At 40.5% G+C, this 22,964-nt stretch overlaps 2 long non-coding RNA genes across 3 annotated transcripts in view; one reads left to right on the plus strand and one right to left on the minus strand.

Annotated features, from left to right (window-relative positions):
* The window catches only part of LOC309717662, a 51,170-nt gene that overhangs the window by 14,860 nt on the left and 13,346 nt on the right, over positions 1 to 22,964 (minus strand). The window contains exon 3 of one of the 2 annotated variants that reach the window (XR_014279785.1): positions 12,195 to 12,359. The exons of the other annotated variant lie outside the window; for it this stretch is intronic. This is a non-coding gene — a long non-coding RNA (uncharacterized lncRNA). Of the gene's footprint in view, positions 1 to 12,194; positions 12,360 to 22,964 lie in introns of those variants that run through there. 2 annotated transcript variants of the gene reach the window in all.
* The window catches only part of LOC309717652, a 31,741-nt gene that overhangs the window by 1,296 nt on the left and 7,481 nt on the right, over positions 1 to 22,964 (plus strand). The window lies entirely within an intron of this gene.

Raw genomic sequence — 22,964 nt, forward strand, 5'->3', positions numbered from 1 at the left:
ATTTTTTTTTCACATTCTGTCTCTCACAGTTGAAGTGTACCTCTGGTGCAAATTACTGACCTCTGTCATCATTTTAAGTGGGGGAACTTGCACAATCGGTGGCTGACTAAATACTTTTTTGCCCCACTGTACATATAGGATCTTGGGGGTGGGCACGATACACGGAATCCAAAGTACCATCAGGGTGTACACCCCACCCCTGGCGTCGTTGCCCACCTCTCAAAGTTAAATACACGTAGACATTGAGGGCCAGCAGGAGGGACCATGCGCTTACCTGCTGCTCTCTGGCAGGTAGCTCCATGCCCTCCTGGGTTTTAAATGCACCTTAGAACACACATGCATCAACACTACAATGAGCGGGTGGAGGGAGGTTTGGAGTCTTCTCTCACCCCCATTCTCTGCGACCTGCTGGAGCGGGGGGGCTAGGAGGAGGAGTTGGCCGTCCGACTGCGGTCTGGAGTGTGGGGCCTCCCTGCTGCTGCGGAGTCGGGCCGGTCTGCCTACCCCCACCGCAGGGAAAAGGGTAACACCACCTGGGTCTGGGTGCAGTTCCCCCCCCTCCAGGGGCAAGGGTACCTAGACCCGGGGCTTAGAGTACGCTTGGGGAGTGTGATCGTGTGTGCAGCGTCTCTTTATGTCTGTCTCCATGTTGGTTGAGTGTGGAGTAAGTGTATATGAGAGCATGAGGGTGGGAATGGATGTTTGTATATGTGTGTGCCTGTATTTCTGTGTCTATATGTCAGGTTGGGTGTCAGGCGCCACCTCTCTGGGGACATCTTAGGCCCTCCAAGGTATGGAGGCCTATCTGCCCCTACCACCACTTCCCCTGCCAGTGGCGGACTCCCTCAGACGTCGGTGCGTTGGTGGTTCTTTGTGTCCGGGGATGGGCGTCCAGGTACACACCGGCTCACTCCTTGGCGGCCGCTTATCGGGGCCTGGAGCCTGGGGCTTGCTCGGGCCACTTCGGAGGTGGGGTGCCCCCGGCCTCTCGGCCTGGGGCTCGGTCACTCAGGCACGGCTGGCTGCCGGCGGAGCTCACGGGCGCGTCACTGCAACTCCCCCTGGCTTCTGCTCCGCGGCTGCTGAGTGAGCCCTCATCTGGGACTGTCCCAGAAAGAGCTGAGGAGAGTCCCATCTTTCTTTGCCTTTAGACAACAATTCTGATGGCAAAAGAGCCAAACGGGACAGGCAAAAAAAAAAAAAGAAAAAAAAAAAAAAAAAGAAAACCTGGTTTGGTAATTGCTACAAACTTAGCTTGAACACAAAACAACTAATCAATGGTCATTCAAGAAAAATGTGTCCATTTTTTGTTTTCCTAAAGCCATGTATGGGAACATCCCTCATTTTAATCAAAGAAAGAAGACAGTTTTGCTGTTTTCCCCTGTGTGCACTTCTGTAGTCTGCAATGGTTTGAGGCAAAGTTATTTGAGTTTGTGTGTCCCTAATCATTCAATGCAATGTGTGTACGTGACTGTGTGTGTGTGTGTGTGTGTGTGTGTGTGTGTGTGTGTGTGTGTGTGTGTGTGTAAAACTGCAAAAGCTCTGTTGACTTGGTGTACTGAATGTGGGTTTTGATGATTAGAGACACAAAACAGTTTTGTTGTCTCTGTGGCGCAGGTATTTTGCCTGCTAGATGTAGCTCTAATATGCCCAATGGGTAGCAAAGGCTTATCATTGTAAATACTGGCCTTTCACAGAAACACACTCTCACACACACACAGACACATTCACATGTGTATACTATATATGCAACCAGAAAACATGACTTTATCAGATAGGCGTCCCACAACAGCTTTGGAAGTTCACACACATGCTGGTATTGCGATGAAATTTAGAGTAAGTTCTGAAAGTACCTGAGGTCAAATAGATGTACAATTAAGCTGATGGGATGTCAGAAGCTGCATTTGTCAAACTAAAGAAGCACGCGCTCATCTTATCATCAGTATGCATTTAACAGTGAGAGGACAGCACTGCGAGGAAACCGCCACCAGCTCTGAAGAACGCTTTTTGACAGGGGACTGTCACCAGGCACCATGGCAGACATGACTTATTTTACTTATTTTAATATTGAAGAATATCTACTTCTTTTCTACTTCTATAAGAAGTTGGAAATATTTTGCATTTATATTTTAAAGGAGTGTCTGCTTTTTCAAATGTATAAAAGTGAAAATCTTTGCACTTGGTGTTGGGTCGGCGCTTCCACGGGCCCCGCTGATTTAGAGACTTATTCCCGTTAACGAAGCAAGACGAACAGCTCAACCGGTTTTTCACATGCTAGCACAGGAAGCATCTCAGAGCAGCCCTTCTGCCCTCAGTCTCAGACCACTTCGAAGAAAGAGCTTCCCCTGCAGCCTTTTATACTGTGACACAGTTTACACAAACACCTATTGTAAAAAAAAAACCCTATGATGCATCATAAACCCTAAGGCATCGAGTGTGTATGTGTATTCATGTGCGAGCATGTGTGTGTGTGTGTGTGTGTGTGTGTGTGTGTGTGTGTGTGTGTGTGTGTGTGTGTGTGTGTGTGTATGCATGTGCACTCAGATTAGTGTCAAGCCATGTTTTGGCCATTTTTCACTCACAGCAAATGGGAAAATATAAAGACTTTTTCATTGTAACAGGGAACCAGTACTCATTATTTTAATAGCTTTATGGAAATAAGTGTGTGTCAGCCTTGAAAGTGGATAGTGGAAAATATGCTCCAAAAGAATGAGAGACTATCATGGTTCTAGGTGTTTGACAGTTTTTACTTTGTTTGGGACTTTTGGTTCACTTGGATTTGAGTTTAAGGTTTGTATTAGTTAATCATAAATTCAGTATTTCATTAGCGTTCTTGTTGTATGTGTTTGTTCCCCTTTGTGTCTAGACTAACTGTCTTGTGTCCATGTCCTGTAATCAGTGTCCCCATGTTTGTTTACCTTCGGGCTCCCTTGTGTCCCCATGTGTGTGTTAATTCCTGTTTTATTTTTATAGTCCCCTGTCTCATGTGAATGTTCTTGAGTTTGACTTCCTTTGTCTCGTTAGTTATGATTCACTTGAGCTGTGCTTCCATGTGTCTCCACTCACTTTAATTCCCCTTATGGGTATACAATGTCTGCATCTTTCTCTGTTGTTCATCGCAACCGCCCTCATGGTGTGTGTAATCTCCTTCTGTCTGGCCATTCCTGCAATGTTTAGTTTTGTATTTGCCAAAAAACTAACACCATTTCATAAAAAGAACAAACCAAGAATCAAACATGGAGGTTGTAGTGTGATGGTCTGGGGCCCCTTTGCTCCTTCAGGACCTAGATGACTTGATTGAAATGATGGAACCATGAATTCTGCTCTTTACCAAAAGTCTACAAGGAGAATGTCCAGCCAACAGTTCCTTCCCTGAAGCTCAAGCACACTTGAGTTATGCAGCAGGGTAATGATCTGAAACACACCAGCAAGTCCACTTCTGAATGGCTAAAAGAAAAAAGCAAAACAAAATGAAGGTTTGGGAGTGGCCTGGTCAAGGTGTAGACTCAAATCAGACAGGTATTGTTTGGTATGACCTTAATCCGACTGTTAATGCTGGAAAACATGGCTAAATTCTGCAACAATTCTGCAGAGAAGAGTGGGCCAAAATTCCTCCACAGGGATATGAAAGACTCATTACCCATTATCACAAACGCTTGACTGCAGTTCTTGCTGCCAAGGGTGGCACAACCAGTTATTACGTTTAGGAGGCAATTACTTTTTCACATAGTACATTGCAACATCAGTTTTATTGTTATTAACAAATAGCACATTATGTGATATCCTTCCAATGCTATCAATCTGGATTTAGCTGTGTTTTGTAATCTTGTGCTAAGCCCACGTAAGCAATTTCTTTTTAACCCTTGTATGGTGTTCGGGTCTGTGAGACCCGTTTTCAGTTTTTCTCAAAAGAAAAATTAAACAATTAATTATTTTTTCAACCTGAAATTCATTGGCTTTGGCTTATTTTCTGTGAAGAACATGAATCCGAACTAATTTTCAATGACCTCATACTGTACCTCCCCCCACGCATTTACATTACATACAAGGTGTTCGGGTCCACTGGACCCAGGCCTAATAAAAGTGTTGAAAGTGCAGGTCCTGTGTTCCCACACTCTGTCTTCCTCCTTTCTGGTGCTGCTGATGGTGTTTTCTTCCCCTCCTGCTCCCGCACAAAGTTGCAACATTGTTGAAAATTCAACTATCAACACCGTCTGCTCTTACATTCCCACACATTTTACCCTCTTTCTTGAGGGATCCAAATTTTCTCATCCCCTGTCCCACCTGCAAATTAGGGGCATAATACTATAAATAAGACTTTGCCAGTGTGGTTCTTTATCACAACTGATCAAGATGGCAAAAGATTATCTGCTGCGAGGGCCATCCAATTGATTTTGGAAGAGAGAGTGGCTTCGGATGATGATGTTGACAAAGAGGTTTCAGAATATTTCACATTTCTGAAAATTTAGAGTCTGACAGTGACTTTGAAGAAGAGGATGAGGTTGAGCACCATTTAGTAACAAAACGAAGACGAGCACCCCATCTGCAGCCAGCTCCAGGACCAGAACAAGCCCACCAGACAGCAAGTGAAGAAATATGGATGTCAATAACTGGTGAAATTGAATGGTCTTCTTGCCCAAGAAATGAGCCACCCTGCAGAGCTGTTACTGTGATAAGCCAGGGCCAACACGGCTGACAGTTACTCATGTGCAGGACATCAAGTCTTCATTTGAGCTTTTCATCCCAGATTACATCCAGAAAATTATTCTGGATTGCAGTAATCTAGAAGGAAGGTGTGTTTTTGGAGAGAGGTGGAAGGAGATGGACCAAATTGATCTGCAGGCCTACTTTGGGGTTCTTATCCTTGCAGGAGTTTTCAGGTCCAAAGGGGAATCCACAGAATCCTGTGGGATGCAGAAACCGGCAAGAACCTTTCCGTGCATCAATGTCTCTGGAAAACTTCCACAAAATTTCCAGGATTATCCGTTTTGATAGCCGAGACGACAGACCAGCTCGACGGCAGAGAGACAAGCTAGCTGCCATCAGGACAGTGTGGGATAAGTGTGTGCACCACCTACCCCTGTTTTACAACCCTGGGCCTAATGTCACCATTGATGAGCAGCTGATCCCATTTAGTTGTGAAACATATTGCTTCACGTGTAAATGTGTTGTCTTTCCACTCACTCCACTTGATTATAACTGATTTATGTTTTTATAACATTTTATAAAAAAAAAAAAAAAAAAAACGAGAAGCACATTAATTCATAAATGTGATCTAACAAAGGTAAAGGGAAAAAATTAACCATGTTTGCTGTTCATATGGCTTGTAATTGGGATGAAGTAAACATCTGTTGAGTAATTTAACATAAAATTGTTTGATAGTGTTAATTTGGAAAGCCAAAACTCTAGCGGGTCCACCAGACCCATGAACACTGGCTGAGTAACAAAAATATGAACACCACACAAGGGTTAAGGCAGACGTTTAATGTCTTTTTAATTACTTTGTGATGAATAACCTGGCTTCAAGAAGGGAAAAAAACAACATTCTGCGGTAATAATGGTTTAGATTTTGACATCCATGTGCTTTTCCCCAACAGCCACTAAATAGCCAGATATCTTAGTTCACTTATTTTGTCCTCTTCTTTGAGTGAAATGCAGAGTTAAAGTTGGTTAAGATGATTAGGAAAGTAAAAAAAATTGGCCGGCTAATTTGCAGCAGTCAAGGTGAGAAAAGTTGTGAAATGAGAGAAAGTTTACTCTACAGAGACACACAAAGAACAGAAGGGCAGGAAGGAAACCAAAGATGCCACTAAAGAAGCAAAATCTAAAGCAGACAGAGAGAAAGTTCAAAAACAACAACACAGAAAAAAGCAGACAGGGGAGCAGGCAGTGACAAAGATGAAAACAACAACCAGAAAACAAGACAAGGCACTTTGACATCTGCCAGCTGTCCTCACTTCCACCTCCCAAAACTCAACTTGAGCTGAGAAACATGTAGTTAAATGCTAAGGTCTCAGCTGGATAGGTAACCTTGATGCGCAATATATTTATCACCAAGGCCTATGTAAGTCAGCATCACATCAGGGATCAAAGTAGTATAAATTAATGGCTGCCAACTTTGTGATGTAGAGGTTATGTGGCCTTAGTTTCACTGACTTTCTATAGCTACTTGTTGCAATGTAGCAACAAGTGGCTGTAGAAAACCATTTACTTAGACTCATTGAAAATGAATTCAACATTGGCTAGTAATGGTTCTTCTTTTAGAATGAGACCCTGTATTAGGAAGTAGCTGTGAAGTGGTTATACATTTTTATAATTTTCAACAAATGGCTTGCTCTCAGCCCACCTTTTGACACGTCTTAAGGGTAAAAAAAAAATAAGCATCATTCTTCACATGGATTCTTTGGATCAATAAACTGCATTTTCATGCTTTTCCATTAATAACTTATTTTATTTTTACAGGAGCCAACTTGAGAGTAATCACGGCTCATCAGAGGTTTCACCTGAAAAGTAGACAATATCTGGTAAACAACAGAGGATTAGAAATCTTGTTGCTCTGAATAAGGTCACAGGAATGCCACCCAAATTCAAGGAGTCCCCGATTGATGTCACTGCCAACATGACTCTGAAAAAGTTTTGCAGAGAAATCACTGGCTGTATTCTTCCATTGCATCAACCTCCTGTCTCCGTGAAGCTGGTTTATGAACTATTCAGCTGAGACTAAAATACTTCTTGCATTTTTGTCCTCCCAGCACCTGCAAGTACAACTGAATGAGATGTGATGTTTTAGAAAAATATATTCTATTCTTTTTATGTAACTTGTTTGTCTTCTATCATCAAGCTTCTTATTTTTATAAAACTTGAACTTTCTTGGAGGTTAAAATTACATCTGGTGATACTACATCACATACAGCATAAGTCTTCTGTTACATATAAGTTATATATATATATATATATATAAACTTCCCTCCATCCTTATCATTATCCTGGGGCTTGAATCTGCCCTTTCATCTCGGAACAATTGTTCTGTTTTGACAGACTGGAAAGAGCTGAAGGCTCAGACCTCCAGCTTAAATTAGTTTCCTCTGACATCCAAGATGAGGGGAGGAAGACAGAGAGAGAGCATCTTAGCAAGGAGACTGTTGAAACTAAGGGAGAAAGATCACGGCTTCAGATTGGTGCTCTCTGAGATCTACTTTTGTGAAATAAGAAAAATGAGTGAAGAGGATGGTATGCATGTGGGACAAAGTAAGGAAGGATAGGCATATATATTGATTGAAAGAGCAAGATGAAAGAAAGGAAATGAAGAAGAAAAGAGGATAAGTCTAACTACTGATGTGTACACCTAAATAGCAAATGTGGAGAAGGAGACAGAGGATAGTGGGATAACTTTGCTCTGAATGACCTTGCTCAACATGAACATTGTGCTCATGGGGAAGGATCCTAAGAAAAAAGGTTTTAAATGATTGCTGTACCTGAAAATAGGTTATGTTTTGCTCACTATCTTCAGTGTTGCAACTTCTCCCAAAGATAGGAGATTTCTACCTGTGATGACCTCAAGACCGTTTTGCAGTGAGGCAACAGCACTAACCCCTCAGCCACCACCTCTATAATGATTATAAAGGCCAAAAACAAATCAAAACTCCATCAGGGAGACACCAGAGATGATTGGCAATAGAAGCTGCAGGACTAAAGGATTTCCTTGAAAACTCAGAAACCCCAAAAAAATGATTTAAAAAGAGTTATTGAAAAAACTTCTATTGAAGGTTTTTTGTGTGAGGTAAGTTTTAAATGAACTGGTTCTTATACAGCGCTTTTTTACTCTAACTGAGCACTCAACGTGCTTTATGCAACCTGCATCATTCACCCACTCAGTGGGTGCTTTTTTATGCTTAAGTGTTTTCTAACATTCACACTCCAATGGATGTATTTTACCCAATGATATTTGGCATGATATCTGGCAAACCACCAACCTTCCAATAAGTAGATATCCTGCTCTACTACTTGAGCTACAGACACTCAGGACATTTTTGAGAGTTCTCCTTCTGGATCAATCCAAGATTTTCTCACCAGTGATGGAACTGGATTTTTGTACTGTACATGGCTACAGAATGTCCTTTTATCACCTATCCGATCTCTGTTTAAGATATTATTTCCACCTAACAGAAAGTTGGCAGTTTGAAAACAAACTTTCTACAAATCTTGTAGGTTAGGTACCTCACCAGCCTAGACCTCTAAAGATGTGTTTACTATAAGCAGCTTTAGCTTTATATGAATTTAAACTTTCATTTAGCACACAGGTATGACCAAAATTCCAGAAAAGTCTCATAAAATCAGGACAGCGGCCATCATGAGAAAAGTTTATAACATAGCTTAAATGGGAAAGCTGGTTTACATTAATTTTAATAGGTGATGTGTGTATTGTTTTGTGCTTGTAGAGCTGTCTGACTAGAAAACCAGGAAAGTATGAACACAATAAAATCTGTGAGAGAAAGTCCAATCTTGCAGGATCAATGCAACTTTTCTCTTTGTTCTTTTCAGTTTTTTATGTGATATTGTGGCGGACCACCAGGTGGCTCCACTCACACCCAAGTTGAACGGAAGTGTTGGGGTGGAGATTTTGGCGCTCAATATATGTGAAGTTCTGAGAGTCAGTTAATAAAGTTGGAGTGAGACACAGAGACCTCTCCTGTCGTTATTACATACCTCCACAATATCGGTTTTTATATTCACAAAAGCGTTATTGTATTCGCAAACACAGGGATCATGGATATGTTGCTTTAACCATGAGAAATGCATAGGGGTCATTAAAAAACTTTAGTGTATGTTGTCTGTTGGTGTTAGACCTACAATAAAATAACAACCTGCAGGGTGTACTCTCCCTCTCAACCTATGAAAACTGGGATAGGCTCCAGCCCCCTGTGACTGTGGTTGTGCTGAATTGGGTTGGATGGATGGATGGAATTCAATCAGCAATAGGCTAAGGCATATGCAGACTAAGCACCTGATTAGGGCCCTCACGAGCCCGGGGATTCCTCAAGAGCACTTGAAAGTTCCACAAGGCAGGCTAACAGATAAGCTTTAGACTTGTTGTGCTACATCAGTAACAGCCACAGAGACCAAAGCAAAATATTTTGCTACATTTTAACAGTCTGACAACCTAATTCTACTGACTTAATTATTTCTGTCGCTTGTGTCACAGAAGGGTCATGTTCATCGACACTGTAATACTGTAAGTAGATCCAGATAAGTATGCTCCAGGAAATGATGTATTCCTCTGGGGAGGAAAGGGAAAAAAAATAAAGATCCCAGCTGCCATAGGACAAGAGGCAGGGTAGACCCTGGACAGGTCGCCAATCTATCACAGACAGACAATCATTTACACCTACGGGCAATTTAGAATCACAAATGAAGCTAACCCCACTTTTTTTCCTTTGGACTGTGGGGGAAAGTCGGAGAGCCCACTGACAGTTTATTAATATTTATCACTCCTTTTTCTGAAACACAGTGAGCAAGTAAGTGAGAAAGTAAACTCAGCTTTGATAATCGTATTAATAAGGTAACCACTACTATTTTCTGTCACTTAAACAATATATCAAATGTTAGAAAATTCTTATCTCAAACTGTCTCTGAGAAACTGGTCCACACGATCATATGAAGCGGATTAGAAAATGGCAAGGCTGTATTTGCATGATTATACAGTCTATTACAACTTCACCTCAAGAATCCCTACATGTGCTTGGAGATTTGGCCATATTACTCCAGTGCTGAAGCCATTCATTCATTGGATCCTAGTTCAATACAGAATCACCTTTAATTGGTAAAACCTCAAAATCCCATCCTTTCGTGAACCTCGGGACCAAAAATGGTCCCGCCCCAAAAGTGCTCTAAAAATGTTATATATCAATATTTTTTTCTACTTTAAATTAGTCAATCTTTTAAAACTACTTCTGCTTAAAATATCCATGTCAAGTTTTAATTATATTTTCATTGTTTTAACCCTTTAAATCCCAGTTTTATTACATGAGCGCCCTGTTTTTTTAGCCCCAAAAAACAAAAAAACTAAATATTTTCCAAAAAAAACATTTGAAGTAATATTTGTTTGTTATTATAATTAGGCCTTTAGATGGACTAAAGATTGGCACCAACAGTCATTTCGATCGCCTTTTATTTTTTTTTCCAGGAGCGCATTTCATAAAATGCACACTATCGACCACGCCCAAAAAGTGCTATAAAAAATTTATATATTAATATTTTATTCCACTTTAAATTAGCCAATCTTTTAGACCTACTTCTCCTTGAAATATTCATGTCAAGTTTTAATTACATTTCGCGGATTTTAACCCTTTATATCCCGGTTTCGTCACATGAGCGCACTGCTTTTTTTGCCCCAAAAACATAAAACATAAAACATAAAATATTTTCCAAAAAAAACATTTGAAGTAATATTTTATTGTTATTATAATTAGGCCTTTAGATGGACAAAAGATTGGCACGAACATTAATTTCGATCCGGTTTTAATTTTTTTTCCAGAAGCCAAAAATGTCCCCAGGCGGCGCTGCTGCTCCTGCTCCCCCGGGGAGGAGTGCCTCTGCCGCGGGTGTGTTTCGCGCAGCGCCGGAGCATATGGTTCGGTTCCCGTGTCTGCAGCACACACTTCCGCTACCACGTGAAAACAAATACGTCATTTCCTGTTGATTAAAAAAAAAAAAAAAAAATCAAACGAACCTAAGGGTAGAAAATGGTCCGGAACGAGCAGCGGGCCAAGCTGCTGCTGTACGCGGGAAATTAGTCTGCCTTTTCCGGGTATCTGTCTCGAGCAGGCCGCTGGAGAACATGTGTATGTTCCAGCAGGCGTCACATGTGGAGCAAGGGCGCCACCCGGTGGACAAATAAAAAAATTACAACTCTAAGGCCTGTAGTCCAAAACAAAACCTAAGCTGGAAACCTGACGATCGATTTGACCGTAATTTTTCTGGCGTGAAAAATAGCGTTTATAATGGGTTTCAATGGGGCACAAATCGCCCACGAGGTTCGATAGTGGATGTATGCCTTTTATTCAGCCATTTGAGCTCATTTAAAAAACTCAGACTGAAATTTTAAAATAAAATGGGAAAAAAATACATGTTTGAAAATTGGGCTATACTCCATTAAACACAGTGGAAATGGCGTGGAATTAAAAAACGGAAAGGCCACGAAATGGTCCCAGGTTCTACAGAGGGTTAAAATGATTTTATTAGTTCATAAAGCTTTCAGTGGTTTGACGGCTACATACATCTTTGACTTGCTTAGTGTCTAATCAAGCAAGACCTCTCGGGACCTAAGTATACCAAAAGTGTTTTCAGTTACTGCGGCAGGACTTGGTGAGAATGGGACAATCTGGTTGTTACATCCTGGGAGGCTGTGGGAGTGTGTGGGCGTGGTGTTGTCTTCTCTCTCTCCTCCTCCTTCGTTCTGGCCCCTCCCCTTGTCTCTTTCTGCCCCTGCCCTCTCCTTTAGGTCACACCTGCTGCTCATCTGCTCTCGTTACAACCAATTACCCTCAGGGGTGATAGAAGCTGGAGAAGAGCAGTGTGGAAGAGGAAGGGAGAGGTTTCTGGTGGTTTTCCTCTGTGCTGGTCAGAGTGTGCTACTGACTTAGGTGTGGAACAGCCTGCTGCGTGTGACCAGCCTTCTGGTGTGTGAGTAGTGCTTAACTGAGCAGTGATTGCCCATGAGTGACAGCGGCCTTCCTTAGTTTGTGTGGCCTGCCTGGATATTGTTTGTTAGCAGCGTTGCTGTCTCTTTCTGTTGAAGCCTTATTGTTGTTTTCTTTGTTGAAGTGGTCATTACCACTTTGGGTTGACCTCCCTGATTTCTTATTAAAGCAGTGGTGCTGTCTCCTTTTGTTGTTGCCATTTATAGTTATTGAGGTGTTTGCCTACAATAAAGATCTATTTTATATTAAATACCTCTGCCTGGCGTTCTTTTCATTCCACCTGGATCTAACTGTTACTGTCCCCCACCCTCATCGCCTAGCATTTAAGAGGGGACGTAACACTGGTTGTTCAGTGATCCTACTTCCGGGCCTAAAGTAGTCTGTGTTTAATATGGCTTTTGTCTTGTTAACATGTTTAATGTTATGTATTTTCTTATATTTGATCTCAAAAAGCTCCTAAAACAGTCAGTGATCATTTATTTAAGCTCAGTTTTTAAAACCTTAGGATGTAACTACAGCCCAGCCCATGCAGCAGTATATGAATGACTAACCTCGTATTGTGGATGGATTATCTCAGTTGTTCTCCTGGCTGAAGTTTGGTCCTTTTACAGCATCTTGCCATGCGATTACATTTGTTCCTGACCACCAAGAACACTCACGCTAAATTTGAGTGGGAAAAAAAGTTAGCTTGTTTATATCATGCTAACATAGCTGTGTCACTAGCGGTCACGTAGCACATCATTATATACCAGCTAGCTCAACTTCAGTAACCCTACAAACGTCACTGCTGTTTAGTTTTCTGTCTTCATTTATGCTGGAAGTGATAACAGAGCTGTACGTTTTAATTTGTTTCCAAAACCCCGCAGTCAGGACATGCTATATTGTATTTAGATAGAAGCTAGCGAGCTAACTCCCAACTCCGTTAAATGTCATAAATTCCGTTTTCATGGATGCCTGGATGTTAAACTCAATTGTTACACCTGGTAGAGCAGAACTCTGATAATTTTATTAAAGATGAAAGACTTTAGACAGTTTTTCAACTCTCAGTAATGCCATAGTGATCGTTTGATATATGGACCTGCAGCGGAGTTCAGGTCCAGACACGGCTAGTGACGTCAGACTGAACAATCGGATAAGCACTATGACTGCTAAGGGGAAAGAGCTGACTGATATGATAGAAGGAAGGTAGACAATAAGTACATTGTATGAGTAGAGGAGGATGAGCAGGAGGCCAAATGGAAGGAAAGTAAGGATGAAAGAATGGAAATGGTGAACACACAATTCAAAAACAGGAAGGACTATAGGGTGATGTAAAGGAATGGAGGTACATGCAAAAGGTGCAATCTGAAAGAGATAGGAAACTAGAAGGTAATGTCTGGGGAGAGTCAGGTAGGTTTCGCTTGCTGTTTTGCCCTTAATAACTAAAATAATTATTAAAAAAATAATTCATCAAATAAGAAGTGACAAATAACTTTAAGTCATAATGTCTTGGAGCAATGCTATTCACCACCATGCTCCAAGAATCACCCATTATCATAAATTTCCCCTGACGCTTAATGTTCTGTTATCAAAATATAAATAACTAAATAAATAAATACACTTTTGGGTTTCATACAAACGGTAATTGGTTTCATCTAGTACAACATACAATGTTTAAAAGTAATCATCCATACATTTTGTTCCACGTTTTCAGTTCAGGGTCGCAGGAGCATACCTCAGCTATCTTAGGGCAAGAGGCAGAGTACACCACGGTAAACTGTCCAGAGATACAAAGAGCCATTCATGCTCACACTGATTGGTGATTATCATTTTCAAGCTACTTTCAGCTTCAGCTTCTGTTATGGGATGGCTTATTTTAGAATTATGTGCAGTACCTGGATTAGAGGATTAATACAGAGAAGTATTCTTGAGAAGTAGTGGTACACAGAGGGTTGTGAACAGCTCTGAAAATGAAAAAGAAAGTACCTAAAGCTGCTGCCAGTGAGAAATTCAAGTCACACAGCACTTTATTTTACATAGGTTTTAGTACTGAAACTACTTGTCAAGGCTAAAATATGCACTTCCAGCCCATCAGTTTTTTTTGCCATAACACAGTACATAACAGACTGCCAAAGGACACCTTGTGTATACATGTGACATGCCAGCAGCTTTGACAAAACAGCATTATCTTGGGAATGAGAACAGCACCAGAGCTTCTGATTATTGGATGACTCGCATTACCTCCTGAGCCAGAGCCACAGCCACCCCAGAGCAATGCCAGCATGAATATGGGATAAAAGCTCCAATTAGTGTCCCTGGAGAAGTTAGTGCAGCTAATGGAATCTCAGTCGCTGCAACTTGATCTTAAAAATGCAAAACTAGCTTTCCAGGTCAGATATCCGCCTTGGGAAAACAGAACAGCTCACAAATGTTTAGCCTCATGGAAAACATTGGCCCTCATCTGCAGTGGACATGGCGTGAGGAAAGGTAAGTGATGCAACAACTTCCAATAACCGTTGGGGGCTTAAAAAATTCTCAGAAATGTACAACATCAGCTAAAAGTGGTTGAGATACCTCATCTATCCATCTATTATTATGACTATGATGAGTTTGTGATATGGACTACTTTGGGTTTCATATGTTAGACTGGTTTTGATTGTTGTGACTTGATGGACGGATTTTTTTTATATATATTACATTATTATTATTATTATTATTATAAGCCCAAAAGATTCCCTCCTGCTACTTGTCTCCTGGTGCAATTTATTACCTCTTTACCTACTGCCTGACAATACTTGAGGCCCACACATTTAAAGCGTTAGAATTACTGTCACAGGTAGAACTCTGCTGGGTGCACTTGCTCCACCCGAAGGCCATCTGCTGATCAGCACCTTCACCAGACCCATGACTGCCCACCCACAAAGCCATTATGGGTTTTTCCAGTGAGTAACAACCCCATTGGGGAATACTGACACAGGCCCCTACACAGCAAGCAACACCCTGACCCATTGTTCAGATGTCTTTTTTATTCTCTCTTTTCTTTCCTCAGAGAAGGTGTTATAAAGCCAATTTTCTCCTTTCCCAGGTCCCTCACAGATCATAAAAGCCAAACACAACTCAATCCCATTGTGCCACTTTACAACAGCTACAGTAAAAAAGAAATGGAAAGACCACATAACTACCATTTATCAGACCCACTGATAAGAAAGTACAGTTGTTAGCAAATGCTCTAAGGAGTCCAGCAGAGGGGAAATTAGGTTCTACTGTATCGAGCACATACAATGAAAGGCAGACACTGGAAAACAAGGCTCCCTAGAGAAACTGACTCCTGACCAGTGTGAGACGATCAAAATGTACCTTAACCTCGAGATAAATTTGTATATGGGGCTGAAAGCTTACGCAACAAGTTTCAAGAACTTCTCAGTGGGAGACAGCAGGGGAAGATACTGGCAGCCTGTCAGAATTTGAGCAGCGTATTATGACAGGCCCAAACCGCAAGTGCCTGTCAATCAATGTCACTTCCCTTGTTAGTAAGTCATTATTTCATGATAGCACTGACGTTATTCTATAATATCATAATCACCGAAGTGAAATATTGCAAACATACTCTGCAGTGGCCTCTTTTGTTAGCAGAAATTATTTCCAATAATCTCCAATAAATTTAGGAAGGACTAATGCTCCTTTTAGAGGTCACCACAGCAGATCATCTGCCTACAGCTAACCCTTTTTCCAGCATCTTCTTCTGTCACACTGACCTTCTTCATGCCCTCCTTCACTGTATCCATCAATTTATTTTCTTTCTCTTTTTCTCCTGCTTGTCGTGTCGTGTTCCTTGCCTCTCTAACTTTGCCTAAAAAACCAAATAACCTGAGCTGTGCCTCTGATGTACTAATTTCTAATCGTATCAATCCTGGTCACTCCTGATGGAAATCTTAATATATTTAACTCTGCCTCCACTTGATTTTTTATTATTGCTACTGTCTCCAAAATATACATTGCAGCGCGGCTTGCTATTATCTCATAAACCTTCCCTTTAACTCTTGTGCCATCTTTTTTTGTCACAAATCACAGCTGACACTTGTCTCGAAACACTCTAGCATGCCTATAATCTCTTCTTCACCTCTCTTCTCAGCCTAGCTTCAGTCCGTCTGCATATCACCCTCATTCTTCTCTATTGCTCAGGGTTCTTCTCACTCTCTAAGATTCCTTTAAACAAAAGTCTACTTCCCTGTGTCCTACACATGTACTTTCGTGTACTTCCTTATTCCACTTTGAAGTGTCCTTGTTCTTTGTCCTCTGTCCAGATGCTGCACCAAACACCTCATTGGCAGTTTGCCTTGGTACTACAGCTGTAGTGCTGTTTTTTAGTCATTTTATAATTCTTCCCTACCACCCAGAGCCTGTCTCAACTTCTCCCTCAGTAAAAGAATTCTTCCTTTTTCAATTTCTACCATTTAATCCTTGCCTTTGACTTCACTCACTTCCTCATCTTAATCTTCAAAGTCATCCTACAGACTACCATCCAATGCTGCCTAGCTACATTTTCCACTACCACCCATGCCTTGCATGCCTCTCTTAACCCCAACAACACTATTCATATACTTCCTTCAAGATTACACCCACTCCCTTTCTCATCCTATCTAAACCATCTAAACTGTGGTAGAACATTTAGAATCCACCTCCAATGCTCCTGGCCTTGATTCGTTTCTACCTGGTCCCTACCTTGCCCTTATCAGCCAACCAGCTAATACAAAAAACAGAAAAACAAGGCGAGGTGAAACAAGGGAAAAACTAAACTGAAACCTAAACTGGGAAAAATTACGACTAACTATGAAAACAATGACGAGAGACAAGAACATAAAACTGAACAGGAACATGCAACAACACAACTCTGAAATACAGTGGTCCCTCACTATAATGCAGTTCAAAGTGGCTCAAATGTCTGTGTCTCAATCTCGCGTCTCATAATGACGTGAAGAAATAGTTTTAAAAATTATTGAATATGAAAACAATAAGAGAGTGTTACAGACATCGCCCTAAAGAATGTAGCCTCATGGGCAGTGTAGTCCGTGCTGCAGAGAGAATGGACCGCCATACCCGTGATGTGTCTGTGAGCGCGAGGAGGGAGAAAAAGGAGAGTGGAAAAGTAGGCGTTGTCATTGAGCAGAAACGGGAGCTGGAAGCATGTAAATATAATAATAACCACTGCAGCCAAGAAGAGTGCCTGACGAGCCCAGTTGTAAGTAAGCTATTAAGACTCGACTGTACACTGTGTTCTTGTTTTCCTCCGAAACAATAAGTTCTGTTGGAGCAGTCTTTCAACGCCTCTCTCTGTCTCTCGCTAGCAAAGTTGACCCAGACAACAAAGTAAAGCTAGTTTTCGGCTTCCAACACAGAACCTGACGTATTAGCCAGAGGTCCCTTTACTGGCTCGGAGCCACGGACCTGTTTTATATACGCGCAGAATAGTTTTCTATACGAGATCGCTGCAAAAAGTGCAGCCTTACTAATGTCCACCCTACTGTTCCTCATTTTATATTAAGATTGAAAAATCTAGTCGGTATTGGTAGGGTGAGTAACCTTCAGTAATAGTAATAAATCACATTCATGTAGTTGTAAAAAGCTTGATAATATATTAAGTAATCCAAAGTATTCAGAATACGTTACTCTCATTGAGTAACGTAACGGAATACGTTACCAAATACATTTTGGGGCATGTATTCTGTAATGTGTAGTGGAATACATTTTAAAAGTAACCTTCCCAACACTGACCAAAAAGTTGGAAAAGTGTGAAAATGTTCATGCTTGTTTGAGAAAAGTGTATAAAGTGTGTAGTGAGGGGTTTTACAGCCTTAAAACATCTATAATAATTGTAAAAAAAAATAAATGAGCGACCACTGTAATCCAAACATGAACCTGAACAGTGAAAAGCAAAAACTCTGTGACTTGACATACATGCATACAGACAACCCGACAAAGAACAGGAGACAGAGGACTTAAATACATAGGAGGGAACAGACTGATTACAGACTTACTCTTTTTGGCATTCAGTGCAGTCTTTTCCCATCTACAGCAAATTATTTTCTTTGGCTTGGCTTTGGTGTGGGACCAAAATTTCAAACAATTTCAAGCCATTATTAGTGACTGAGGCTTGGGATTTGTGAATTGAGCTTTTTACTTGGGATTCTTTTACCAAATAGTTTGTTCTTTTAGAAGGACATCAAGTCCAGATCGTTTTTCAAAATGGAAAACCTGGATCAGACTGATTGCTCTTAAGTTTGGCATGCAGTTGAAACCAGCCTCAAATATGTTGTGTATGTTTCTGTTCTGTGTCCTGTTCTGTTTGTATATGTGCTTTTATTCTGCTGCTGTTACAACCAAATTTCCCCTTGTGGGACAATTAAAGGATTATTCTATGCTTCTATTGTAAATAACCAATAGAGGAACTGCAGTTTTTTAAATGCAATGTTCTAATTCAGCTGGCAAATATTGGTGCTTGTCCAGTCTCTTACAAAACACTAAGCATATATTTCCTGTGACTGGTCATCGACATCCAGCAGGGCCAGATTTATTTGACTAATGAACACAGTATATTATCGAATCATTTTTGTGGTTCGTGTTTTCGTTGTTTTTTTTTCAATATTCATATTTGAAAAGTCCAAAAATAGCTGCTCACTTCTTCATAATTGGTCACCATAGTAGATAGATTTCTTTATTAGCAGCCTAGGCTCCACAGTTTTCAAGATATGTTCAAATGTTGTGTGATGGTAGATACCACTGATAATGTCTGATAAGAGGAGATGAGCAGATGTGAACACTGCTCTAGAATCCATTACCACAACCAGTAACACTGAAACCAGTCAGCTGATGTAGGTTATTATGACTGTATTCCTGGAGGCGCTTGGTTATAAGATCTAGGATACATGTAGAGGAACCCATGCAGAAGAAATTCAGGGAAGCCTGGATAATATTAGTCGGTTAACTTTTTTTTTTATGCTATTGTTCACGTGCTATTGTAAGGTAACCTTGAGGGTCTGAAAGGTCCCTATAAATAAAATGTATTATTATTATTATTATTATTATTATTATTATTAACTGAGAAGCAGAGGAGTTTCGTGAGTCGTTGATGGTACAATAAAATGTTCTGGAGTTTCTAGACCCTCAGTTACAGACAACGGCTCACAGCTGTAGCTACCAGGACTTCTTGAATCATGTTTGGCATCATTCTTGGGTGTGGTCCAGTTAATTTCAGTTAATTCATGATTTAACATATGATAAATATGCAGTTGATCTCAGTAAATCACATGATAACATGGGGCTAGGTTTCACAATGGGTTCACCTGAAATCTTGGCTGATTGTGACCCACATCCGTTTTCACACCTTGACTCGTGTGATTAGGTAGAGGATCAATAGGGGGTCCATGACCCTCTTGGGGACACTCCACCAATTGCTCATAGAACTGAAGAAGCTTCTTGGATGAGAGGTGAAATGTTTTACATTAAACTTAAAGAAGTCCAGACGCTTTTCTTTCAAAGCCCCTTAGACTACGTGGATGACTGAGAACCTTCACAGACATAAATATGAAAAAGCAAATGACAAATCAGGAAGGGGCAAATACTTTCTGATCAGACTATACATGTACCTATTCTACAACGTACTTGGTTCACTTATTATATCCTGCAAATCTTTCTTATATGTCCCATAAATCATGCACTTCCTTCTCACATGTGGCTGCAATAGCAGGTTAATTAGCATTTGTGAAAGCAGTCCATCTGGTCTGTCAGAGAGTATCATCACCAAAGGATGTAATAGAGGAATGGTGTCCCTAAGCATACCATATGTTCTCGTTTCCCAGTGTGAACAACCAGGGAACCAGTCACTAAAAACACTTACTGTTTATTAAAATCTGCATTTATAGATATTTAGAGTCTATTAACAGCGGTTTTTCATGCCAAACCGGTAGAAAACAAACCCATCTGTTGGTCTATTGCCATCAATAACCACCTGAGAAAAGAGTGGAGAGTGTTTGTTGGTTTCATAACCCTCCAGAGTATCTCTGGTCAGTCACACTTTATGGTTCCTAGTATCACAGGCTCCAGAGAAAAGTAAATGGGCAATAGTCGACAGCCTCTTTTTTTAGGAGTGTAAAGGTTGATTATTTTATGTTAGGTTGCTTTTCCTTTCCTTTCCTTTTATTATGGATTAAGGGCTTAAAATCTATACAGAACAACTCTAACATAAACATTAGAGATTAGCGACTGCTGTTTCCAGGATGAGTGATACACCTGCTGCTGTCAGACCTGCAGTTATCAGGCTGTGATGTTCTCCTTCATAGTGGACAGAAATTATTTTTTTGGAGTGGCACAATTAATTTGTGTGGCATCTTATTGAATGCAGAACAGCTGACTGTTATGTAAATAGTTTGAAATGGTTATTTAAAAAAGGAAAAAGTCAAATGGCTGCAAATAACTTTCTTATTTGCCAGTTTGTGCATAGGATTTTAAAATTGACAATTTATATTTGCATTTAAAGTTATTAAAGTTATGAAATATGATTCAATAAACATGTTTGTGGTTGTTACAGTAGAAAATATAACTTTTTCTACTCGGATTTTATGTTTTCTGTCTGACTTTAGATCAATTGTGTTAATACAGTATGTCAAAATGAAAACATAACTGTAAATTCAGGCGCATGAGGTTGTGCTGAAAAGAATGATACGAAACAAGGCAAAGTAAATAGTTTTTAAAGGTGAAATGTAGAGGAAACATCAAAAGTAGTAAAAAATGGCCAATTATACCCTGGACCCCAGAGGGTTAAACTTTTTTTTAAAAGTAACGCAATAGTTACTTTTCAAGTAATTAATTACTTTTAGAATCTTGTAACTCAGTTCCTAACTCAGTTACTTTTGGAAGAAGTAACTAGTAACTATAATTAATTACTTTTTCAAAGTAACTTGCCCAATACTGGTCATTTGCAAACATCATAGTCCACAGAGACTCTTGCACCACCTCATTTGTCAACCTATTCATCACTAATGGGCTCAGAAGCAAGGGCTCAGAACTGGTCTGTGATGTAATCCAGTCCCTATTTTACTCATCTGCCACTCCTACTGAACACCTCACCACTATCTCACTGTCCCTATACATGTCCTGCACCACCCTCACATACTTGTCTGCCACTCCCGACTTCCTCATGCAGTACCAATGTTCCTTCCCTATACTTCTCCATCAGCACTCCCACAGCAAACATTGTAGTGCTGTTTCTCGGCCATAAGCCATACTGCTGCTCACTGATTGTTGCCTCTCTTTTCAGTCTGTGTTAAATATCTCTTTTCTATGGCTTGATGGTATGGTTCATCTTTATCCCTCTGTCATTACTACAGCTCTGTTAATCATTTTGTTCTTTAAAATTGGTAGAATTACACTTCTCCATTCCTCAGGCATTCTCTCAGTCTCTAAGACTTTGTTAAAAAGTGTGGTTAGAAAGTCCACTGCACTCTCAGGCATGTCAATACCTCCAATGGTATGTCATCTGGACCAAGCACCCTTCCACGAACCTTCCTCCATTTGTCCTCCTCCCTCTTATTTTCTTCATTCATTAGCTCCTCAGAGCACTGTTTCCACCACCTTAGCACACTCTCTTCAGTCATTAGTACATTGGTGTCAGTATCCTTAATTACCTGTATCCTTAATTAAAATTTTCCTTTACCAGCTCTCTCTTTGCTGTGAGCCTTGTGTCATGACTTCTGTCCATTTTCTCCATATCCCTGCCTATCCCATTTTTCTTTTATTAGTCTCTTCCTTTGAATGCTTTCCTGTACTTCCTCATTCCACCTTATCCCCTTACCTCTGTACAGAGCACCCCCCAGACACCTTCTTGGCAGTTTTCCTCATCGCTTCAGCTATAAACAGCACCACATTAACATGCAGCTGCAAAATCAGATATCATATTTACAATAGGGTTTATTACACCAGGGCTAGAAGTGCCAGAAGTGGCAGGTAAATTATACCTTTCATATTTTCATTACTTCCTTCTTTCTCTATCTCGGATTAGGAACATACAGCATTGTGCACACTAATGAGAGATAATGTAATGGATGGGGTAAACCCTCTATTTGGCAAGGTTTCAGTATATGGGGAGGCTTGAACCAAGGTTAGTCTCAGTTGAGCCTTTTAAAATTATGGTGAACTACTGATGTTTGGTGTTTTGGCTCTACAGTAGGGCCCAAGGACAGCCCACCTCTTTGCTGATGATGTAGAGGTGACATAAGAGAGCATTTATGAAACTGAAATTAGAACTTCCAAAGTGGATTATCTTGCCTGCTGTAATGTTTTATTTACCATACCAAAAAAAAATAAAAAATCCATGTATCTATTGTTTTGTACTATTTGTCTGCATCTCATGAACAAGTTTCTGCATGAAAACAAACAGGGATAGCTCAGTAGGTAGAGTGTTTGTCCCATGATCGGAAGATCGGGGGTTCCACTGAACGGCTACCCTGAGGTACCCCTGAGCAAGGTACCGTCCCTACACACTGCTCCCCGGGCGCTGCATTGGTGGCTGCCCACTGGTTGAATGGGTTAAATGCAGATCCACGTAATTTCCCTACGTAGACTAACACATACACATTATTTATTATTATTACATGGTCTCTTCCCCTCTACAATAATGGAGAGAAACCCCAACAATCAAATGACTCCCTTTAAGAAGCACTTGGGGAAAGTAGGAAGAAAAAAATTCCCTTTAAACAGCAAGAAACCTCCAGTGGAACCAGGCTCATCTCCTGAGACAGGTTTAGGGCTGAGGGGAGGAAGGCAAGACAAAAGTCACACTGTGGAAGAGACCAAGAGATTAATAATAACTAATGAGGAGCCTGAAACCTGAAGGCTCTGCTTCCCATTCTACTTTTAAATATGGAACTTGCAGGAACTACAAGCAAGCAAGCAGTCTGAGAGCAAAGTGCTCTATTGGGTGATATGGTACTATGAGGTCTTTAAGATGAGATGGCGCTTGATTATTCTTGTATGTGAGGAGGAGGATTTTAAGTTTGATTCTGAATTTAACAGGGAGCTAGTGAAGAGAAGCAAATGTAGGAGAATGCTCTATTTTTCTAGCCCCTGTCAATACTGTCGCATCTAGCATTTTAATCAACAAAACGGGTACCTAGCACATGCAAAAATAAAGTTTACAAAGCTTGGATTTTGGGGGTTGTTAAACCATAAAAGTTATCTAAAATATATTGAATTTTGTACATAAGAAATTAAATAAATAATTTAATTTTTTTC

Source organism: Aulonocara stuartgranti, assembly GCF_965226115.1.
Source record: "Aulonocara stuartgranti genome assembly, chromosome: 2".
Lineage (NCBI taxonomy): Eukaryota > Metazoa > Chordata > Actinopteri > Cichliformes > Cichlidae > Aulonocara > Aulonocara stuartgranti.